At 26.9% G+C, this 9,946-nt stretch overlaps 2 protein-coding genes, 1 long non-coding RNA gene and 2 pseudogenes across 5 annotated transcripts in view; 3 read left to right on the forward strand and 2 right to left on the reverse strand.

The window, feature by feature from the left end:
• Positions 1-9,946, reverse strand: part of LOC149888481 (zinc finger BED domain-containing protein 4-like) — an 87,191-nt gene that overhangs the window by 47,466 nt on the left and 29,779 nt on the right. The window lies entirely within an intron of this gene.
• Positions 1,930-2,398, forward strand: LOC149888486 (ARL14 effector protein-like; annotated as a pseudogene).
• Positions 2,209-9,946, reverse strand: part of LOC149888487 (uncharacterized) — a 20,589-nt gene continuing 12,851 nt past the window's right edge. The window contains exons 5-6 of the long non-coding RNA XR_016452693.1: positions 5,885-6,025; positions 2,209-2,225 (exon numbers count right to left, since the gene is read on the reverse strand). This is a non-coding gene — a long non-coding RNA (uncharacterized LOC149888487). The remainder of the gene's footprint in view (positions 2,226-5,884; positions 6,026-9,946) is intronic.
• LOC149888488 (uncharacterized) lies at positions 2,399-4,348 on the forward strand (annotated as a pseudogene).
• The window catches only part of LOC149888489 (uncharacterized), a 242,973-nt gene continuing 240,395 nt past the window's right edge, over positions 7,369-9,946 (forward strand). For all 3 annotated transcript variants that reach the window (XM_090088137.1, XM_090088141.1, XM_090088138.1), the window contains exon 1: positions 7,369-7,409. The gene's annotated coding sequence lies outside the window, so the exon portion shown is untranslated. The remainder of the gene's footprint in view (positions 7,410-9,946) is intronic.

Consider the following 9,946-nt stretch of genomic DNA (forward strand, 5'->3'; position numbering starts at 1 on the left):
AGCAAGGTCAGATGGTAAATTTCCATTTAAAGAGTTAGAAAAATCATTTAGTAAAAAGTTTGACAGCTCGCATTTCCTAAAACCCTCTTTAAAAAAGGTAAAATTGTTTTCATTTTTCCAATGCAAACCAAATTAATGAGTTGTTAATCGAAGATGAACCTAAAGAGCACCTTTTCCAATTTAGCTGCAATTTAAATACATGATCTGATTAAAGTTTGGATCAGAATGTAACAAATATAAGACTTAAGTCTGGCACACCATGAAGTAAACAACATACTCTGTATGGATTTCACAAGGCTTAGAAGCATGTGTGCTATTGCAGTTATTGCAGTGTGTCAAACAACTAGTTTTAAAAATCCTGGATACAGATTAACCCTTTCATGCTCCAACTATTTTTCCATAACTAACATAACCCATAAAAAATCATCTACAAAATGACTGTGGTACAATAATAATAGCAAGCAATAATAATAGTTTTGATAAGAACAGCAGGAGCAGGTATCAAGAATTAATTGAAAGCAATACTAACAGCAGCTAAAATAATAAATAAAGCATGACAATAGTAGCAAAAATTCGTAATGACATGAATAATGGGAATAACAATAGTACTAGTAAAATACTATAACTAACAAAAGCAAATGTAAAATTATGTAAAAAATGTAAAACTATTTAAAAATTAAGAACATATATGTATATAAAAATATATAATAAAAATGGAAATAAGAAGTTTGCTAATTATAAAAATGATAAATAATACAAGAATATAAAAACAGTTTTTGAATAATTGCATAAACTATAAAGAGTAGAATATCACAGGTTTGATAAACATAACAACAGCAAATAAGTTTAATCAAAAGCATGCTTACCAGAAGAAACCTCAAGTGATGTAATACAATTTGTAGGGCCCAAATAAAGACTTGTGCCAAAATAAGCCAAAATATATTACAAACTCTGCTATATGCCTAACTGCTTTGTTACATAATTAGGTTACAGAGCCTCAGGATGTAAAGCAGAGAGTAATTGAAAGTCCAGAGGTGTCATTCATACTCACACAAAGTTTTAGGATCTTGCATCAATAGAATTTAAACAATTGAAACCTATTGATATTCTTTTGGGGGATGGGAGAGAGATGGAGGATAGACCGAATTAGAAGAAGGAGATAAACCAAATTGAGGGGCATTTGTGAGGGATGTAACCTATCGTAAGTCATTTCTTAAAAAAAAAAATATATATGGTTGGTTACTTTCTTCCTGATCTGGGCTTTACATTTGATAGGAGCACAGCTAAAGGGGTAGTAACTATATAGAGCCCTGCATTATTGTTCAATTGTGATACTCAAAAAAAAAAATTTAGTTAATGATAAAATCGCGTTTTAATCTTTATTATGTTGATTTTTTCATATTTGATTGAATTGCAAATAATTCAATGCAAAAGTAGGATAGTGGATTCATGCATTACTGCCAAGATGAAGTAGAACAAGACTAATCAACCCATTATAATATTGATTTTATGTTTTGTTAAAATAATTTTTTTTACCAAGTATAAATGAGTTTCAATTTTATTATTTAATTTTAACTATTTATTTAAAAATGCAATGGTTCTATATAATATACCCTTTTTCAAATGTAAATATGTAAGCATTTGTAACTCAAAATAAATTACCGTGATATTTTTCTGTTCGATAAACTTTGTTATTGTAGTTGGTTTCCATTTTATATATATATATATATATATATATATATATATATATATATATATACATACATACATACATACATACATACATACATACATACATACATACATACATACATACATACATACATACATACATACATACATACATACATACATACATACATATATATATATATATATATATATATATATATATATATATATATATATATATATATCTATTTCATAAACATGAATACTTATTCTATTAATATTTAACTAAAGTGTTATATTGTCATGAAAATACATATGCAGTGAGTCTGAAATTTCAGAAATATTAAATGAAGATAAATACCTGCTGAGCTTAAGAACTGGAATAAAAAAATATTCATCTGTATAAACTTGGCACTCACCATAGATTACAATTTATCAATTACTATTCAACATACCATAAATCCTGCTGTGACCCTTTCTCCATTCATTCAAAGATTAAAGGAACCTGACAACTGTCACTCTAGAGCATAATCAACTGAACTCTAATTTAATTCCTGGGAAAAAAATATGTTTTGGTTGTGTATGAAAATTCAAGAGTGCTTAAGAAGTTGACAAGAGACGTGACCCAGATTACATATCACCTGATGACTCTGTCATACAAATTGATACTATAAATCCTTGTCTTATGAAATTTGTTGTGTCACCTTTTAAAAGATCATCCAGCATGAGTATGCTACTACTCAAGTGATAATAAATGAAATTAAAACAACACAATTTATGGTGAAGCAAGCTAGACCTTTGCGGGATGTTAAAGGAATCCTTGGTGAGAGATCAACAGATATAAGATATTCTAAAAAATTGACTACTGAAGTTGTAAATCAGAATTGTCAACGTTTATGCGGATGATTGTAACAGAAGGTTATTGGCAGGAGTAAAAGATTATATTACCATAAAGACAATTGATGGAAGACAGCACATTCAGAAGCGACTCATACGATGCAATCTTTCAGAACTTTACCAGAAATGGTAAGAAGAATCAAAATCCAATGGCATAGTAAAGGTGGGACTGACATCATTTGCTCTTTTTATGCCACATCATTATATTGTTGCGGGAAAATCTGGCACGCACACAGTCTGTGTTTGTATTGACCATCAAAATTCAAATCTTATGGTTAAATCATTAAAAAGTGAGTTAAAGTCAAAGGATCTGATGACCTTAGCTGTATGTTCAATAGGAAATAAACCATGTATGTTTAACGAGTGTGAGAAGTGTCCTGGAAATGAGAGAGTTGAAAAAAAGTTAAATAAACTGTTAGGGGATTTAGTAAATGAAATAGCTTATAAACAATGGTTAAAGACTGATATATGCTCCTTAGAAACTATAGTTAAAAGTCCTGATGAATTTTTAGATGAGTTAACAGGCAAGCTATATAACCTCACAAAACATCATTATGTCAGCAAATCCCAGACATGCTTTTTAAAGTTGCTCAAAGAAAACATGAAGCCAAATGAATGGATTTTGCTGAAAATTTTTTATTACGCAAAATGAAGTTCAGTCATCCTATTTTTCCAAAAATCTAGCAACTCTCAATCCACTTGTCATATATGTGCGATCTGCAAATGGAAACCAATCACTAGAAAGCAAGTGTTATTGTGTTATATCTGACAATCTAATTCACAATGCTGAGGCAGTTTTCAGTTACATTCCAAATTCATAGCAATTCTGAAAGAGGTTTATCAACAAGTTCAGAAGATCAATTACTTCAATGATTGTGCAAGTAAAAAAATAGGTTAAAGTTTTACATCACAATATTTTTAAAAAATTTTGATTAACAAAAAAATCATTTTTAATAAACTGTTTTCAGCCCTTGAAATAATGTTTTTGAAGTTGGATACAAAATTGATAATCATTAACTAAATAGGTTTTTTTCTTATTGTATTTTTGGTTTAATTTGAAAAACCTTTGTTTTCATGAAAAAGATTAAGACTAAAAGCAGATTTGCATTTTTTCGGGACTGCTCATGGAAAATGTGCATGTGATGGATAAAGTGGAACAATGAAAAGAGTTATTCATAGCCTGTCCCTTCAAAAGCCAATTGGCAATCACGTTTTGACTCAGAGGAATTTGTTTTTAGTTGCTAAAGAAAAATTTAAAAACACCAGGTATATATTATGCAATTGTCAGAGTGTATGTACATTTGGGTTATAATAATTTTTCAAATAATTGATGTCAAATATCCATATCATAATAGACTTTTACCCAAAAATAATGAAAATAAGCTATTATGTTTAGTAATAAAAAAATAAAATAGGATTCCTTAAAACAAGACCTTACTAAATACAAATTTGGAAAAGGAATTTTGATTTGTTAACCTTTTTTCAGATTTTTCTACATTTCTGAAACCGAAACATTACACATGAAGTGCTTGCTCAACGATTTGAGAATGTTCCTGCTATCAAAGGATCTCCCTCATGTCATTATTTCTCACCATAATTATGCTGTTTAAAAGCCTATATAACATCAATGAGCAGTAAATTTGACTCTTTTCACATGCTGGAAGATACTTGCGTTAATACACAAAAATCAATGAATACTGATATCAATATTAATTATTTGGTATTAGTGAATTATTTTGGTGAATTCTTTCCTGGAAAGGTAACTGATCTTAAAGGTTAGACGGTTTGGGTTAGCTGTTTACAAAAAGCAGGCAAATATTTCAAGTATCCAACAGTCACAGGTATATATTGGTATTCAGTTAGTGATATTATTGCCACATTACATGAGTCAGAGATCAAAAATAGTGAAGGGTTTTCTCTTATTCATTTAAAAAAAGATGAAATGAATTATTATATAATTGCTTTCAACTACATTGTTATGTATTGTCATTGTTAAGGGAGCATAAAAGAATTTTGAAAAAAAGATAATTATGCTTATGGCATAAATGACAATACTAGGCTAGAAATGGTTTTCACAGCAATTATATGAAATTTTGTAAAAAAATTACAGATAATGGGTTAATAATAATAATAATAATTATAATTATAATAATAATTATAATAATAATAGTAATAATAATAATAATAATAATAATAATAATAATAATAATAATAATAATAATAATAATAATAATAATAATAATAATAATAATAATAACAATTATAGTAATAATAATAATAATAATTGTAACAACAATAATAAAAATTTTTAAGTATTTACTTTGTGTTTTTGTAATATATGATTTTGTGGTAAGGGTTTCAATGCTACTTTGAAAGAAGTCATTAAATTTATTGAGTGGCAGTATTTGCAACACTAGTGTTGTATAGTCAGTGGTCTGCTATTGCTTGAATACTTTGAATAATTTTTCTTAGCTAATTGCCTATAGACTCTTGTACTAAACATCTTCTTGAATACCTGGACATTGGTCATATTGGTGCAGCATACAGCATTTCTAACAGAACAAACAATTACAGGAATAGAATCCTTACAACTTTTATTTCAAATAATTGCATTCATGAGAAGTTTTGCATTTTGCTGATTTATGTATGCACTTATATTGAGACTAACTGATGCATTAGCTGAAATGCACCACTTGGGTTTCAGATTGAAAAGTTTGGACAAACTGACATTGACATTAGGATTGTCTTTTTTAGATGTGTTTTGTAAATGTGCAACATGTAATTCTTTAAGATTGAGTAGTAATAACATTTTTTGAATGTGTGAATATTTTAATACTAAGTTTTTTTTTCCCTAGCATCCTTCTTAGAAACCCATCTCTTTGATAAAAAATTATCACTAATTTGACTGTTTCTGGGGAAATAGAGTTTTCAAGATTTTTTCCTGGTAATGATAAAATCCCCTGCTCATGTTTATCTTTTTTAACGTTAGAAAAAGATAATCAGACAGTTCAAAGTAATTTGATATCTTTTTATGCGTCTGAGATTTTGTTGCAAGCGTTAACATTTGCACTTTATAGTGTTAGGAGTCAATCAATTAATTTTTTTATGAATTCATACATTAAACTGTCTAGATCATTATCTTTATGTTACTGTTTGAAATGGTGCTGTTTATTTGTGTTGTTAAAGAAACATCTCCAATATTATATGCTAAAAAAACTTTTTTAGCAACCCTGTCTAATAATATCCTCACAATTTTGTTTTGCTGGTGAAATCCAAAGTAATTCATATAAAAGTAATAAACTTTAACATTTCTTACTTTTTGACGCCCACTCTTCCCGTCAACTAAAATCTTAATCAGCTTCTACTGTTCTTTTGTAATGTTTGCTGAATGTTTTCAAACCTCGGATTATATTTCTTTTCTTATAAAAGCCAAAGTCAAGGGAATTCTTTAAGTTCCCTAAAAAAAAAAAAAGCAAGTTTAGATAAGTTTTAAAAGTAACTGAAATCTTAACAGCTATTATAAAAAAAATTATAAAAGCTTAACTTAAACTGCCTAAAACACATTAGCGGCTTTTTTGAAACTTATCTATGGAAGTAAGCATTTAATGACATGGAATAGTAAAAATGCATTCAAGAGCAACAAAACTATTTAAAACTTAAAACTTAATAGAAAACATTTGAAAGCTACAATGTAAGTTAATTCACTCCTTTTATAATAAGTATTTCAGATATATTTCAATAATTGAACTTCAATAAAACATATCATATTGATAAAACAAAAAGGAAAACAATAACATTAACAGTATTAAAAAGAATAACAATCTAAATAAAAATAACCAAAATAATAAATATCATGCGAAAAAAAATATATATATATATCCTATAAAATGAAAATAATTATAAAAAAAAAGGGTGAAGAAAAAATTAGTAACCAAAAAAATGACAACAAGAATGAATGTAACAATAATGAAAAGAACAAAAACAAAAATAAAAGAAATAACCAAACCAAAAAACAAAAAGAATTAAAAAAAAAACAAGTAATAATAATAATAATAATATAAATAATAATAGCAATAAAAATAGTAATAATAATAATAAATATAACAATCATAATAATAATAATAATAATAATAATAATAATAATAATAATAATAATAATAATAATAATAATAATAATAATAATAATAATAATAATAATAATAATTACAATAATAATAATAATAATAATAATAATAATAATAATAATAATAATAATAATAATAATAATAATAATAGTAATAATAATAATAATAATAATAATAATAATAATAATAATAATAATAATAATTACAATAATAATAATAATAATAATAGTAATAATAATAATAATAATAATATAAATAATAATAGCAATAAAAATAGTAAAAATAATAATAAATATAACAATCATAATAATAATAATAATAATAATAATAATAATAATAATAATAATAATAATAATAATAATAATCATAATAATAATAATTACAATAATAATAATAATAATAATAGTAATAATAATAATAATAATATAAATGATAATAGCAATAAAAATAGTAATAATAATAATAAATATAACAATCATAATAATAATAATAATAATAATAATAATAATAATAATAATAATAATAATAATAATAATAATAATAATAATAATAATAAAAATAAAATAAAAAATAATAATAATAATGATAATAATAATAGTTATAGTAATAATAATAATGATAATTATAATAATAATAATAAAAATAATAACAACAATGGAATAAAAATAATAACAATAACGGAAAAAACACATACTATATTTTAGTCACTGTGTATTAAGATAAAATAAAACTAGAATAAATAGTTCACAACAAGAGGTCATCCACTGTTATTCAGGGTGGTAGCCCTCCAATCGAGAGAGTAGACAATATCAGTTAAGGAATGAATTTAGATTTTCTTAAACAGGACAATTGGCCAAAATTGGGTGCTGGTTCACACTCTCAAATAATTAAAGATATTCATAATTGGTGCAGTTAGCTTTCTAACGCTTTTTTGGAACTCTTTGAACGTGTGATAAAACTAGAAACAACTAAAACTGAAAATGATGAAAACATTAAAAATCTGAAGACAGAAATAAGTAAAGCAGCTGAGTCTAGCAAGTCTATCAGTGACTGGTCGCTTATTGTCAAACAGGGTAAACAAAAAAAGAAGCCTACAGAGCAGCTGATGGTAATAAATGTAGCTATTAATGAGTTAGATGAAAGAAAAAGAAGAGCAAAAAATGTCATCATTTATGGAGTAGCTATATCAAATAAAGAAAGCATAGAAATGAAATCAAAAGAAGACGAGTCAAATGAAATTTTTAAGATCATAAATCAAGAGAATGTAAAACCAAAATTTGTTAGACGACTGAGATCTAAAACTAATAAACCAGGCCCAATTCTTGTTGAATTAGCTGAGGATATTCTTCGCAACACAATATTAGCATCAGCTAAAAAATTGAGAAATAATGTCGCACATAAAGATATTTATATTTGTCCAGATTTGACTGAGGCTCAGAGACTCCAAGACTTTAACCTCAGAACTGAAAGAAATAAAATGAATCAAGCAAGACCAGACAATGACCCCTTTTGGTATGGCATCCGTGGCAATAAGATCATTAAATTCAAAAAGAAACCAGATCAATAATTTTATACATAACTCAGTGTCAGACTGCAATGAAATTAAAAGGCTGTCATGTTTATACTTAAATGCTACATCTCTTGATAATAAGCTAAATGAGTTCAAAGTGGTAATTGAACAATACAAACCAAATGTAATTTCTGTGACTGAGACATGGTTTAAAAGTGATTCAGTTGATAACATTGAAGGTTACCATCTGTATAGAAAAGACAGATCAGAAGGACGAAAAGGCGGTGGTGTTTGTTTATATATACACAACTCATTAGACTCCTATGAACTAAATGATGCCGTTCTAAATCCCTGTAAACTAGAACAAGTATGGGCAGTTGTTTATTTTGATAATGACAAGTATTTACTTGGATGTATCTACAGGCCAAATGATTTTTTGGATATGGCAGAGTTTGATGTGGTTTTTGGCCTAGCACACAAATATATAGACAAAAATAAGTTCAAAGACTTACTTATCATGGGCGACTTCAATTTCCCATCAATCAACTGGTCAAATGGCTGTGTTGATGCAATTTCAAATGAGAATGGAATTGAATATAAATTTACAGATATTTTAAATGATAATTTTCTTTATCAGCATATTAACATACCAACTTTCAAGCTGTCAGATGAAGAACTTGGGAATACCTTAGATTTAATCTTTACAACTAAATCAGCAAGTGTTAACGAAATAGATTCAAAATTTGTTTTGGGAAACATAACTAGGGGCCATCTAATATGTTTCAGTTTCATCTTGTCTGATAAAGCAGTCCGTGACAATAAAAGTAAGCAAAGATTAATGTTTGCTAATTCCAACGAATATCTGACCTAATTTTAAATATTGACTTGATACAATGCTTCAGTAACAAAAATGTACAAGAAATGTTTGATGAACTGATTTTTTATACTGAGGTGGCATGTAACCATTTCACTCCAATTAAAAAGACATTAAACTCTTTAAAAATTAGACCAGCATGGGTTAATGCTAAATTTAAGTTTCTTATTAGAAGCAAACAAAATTTAAGATATAAAAACTCCTCATGTAAATGGAACGACCCTGTTTTGAAATTTAAATACAAATTGATTTGCAAAAATGTCGCAGATGAGATTAAGAAAGTGAAACAAAACTTTGAGCTTAATCTGGTAAAAAGAGCCACCAAGAATACAAAGCTTCTTTACAGCTACATGAACAATCAACTAGCAGTCAAAGATACTATAAAAGCATAAAAGGGAGCAAATGGTAAAACTACTCAAAATCCAAAAAAGATATTGCTGATATCTTAAACAAAAATTTTCAAGCTGCATTTGTGAAAGAAGATGATAGTCCACTGCCTTCTTTTGATTTAAGAACTACTGAAACATTCATTATGACAATTGAAGTTTTACATATGATGATGTCTATCTAAGATTAAAAAGCTTAAAAGATAACAAATCAAGTGGTGTTGATAATTTACATTCAGCTATTTTAAAGAATTGTGCATCAGCCTTTGCCATTCCACTTACGTATATTTTTAAAGGAATCGTTTAAAACCAGCAAACTGCCAGTGCAATTTAGATCAGCAAATATCACTCCTCTGTACAAAAAAGGCAAAAAGACCTTAGCAGGAAACTACTGACCGGTATCACTCACCTCAATTGCATGTAAAATAATGGAAGGTATAATAAGATATAAACTTGAAACTTTTCTATATAAGTTCAAACTAAT

Source organism: Hydra viridissima, unplaced genomic scaffold (genome assembly GCF_058129835.1).
Source record: "Hydra viridissima isolate aposymbiotic clone 2 unplaced genomic scaffold, HvirCarnegie_v1 scaffold_5, whole genome shotgun sequence".
Lineage (NCBI taxonomy): Eukaryota > Metazoa > Cnidaria > Hydrozoa > Anthoathecata > Hydridae > Hydra > Hydra viridissima.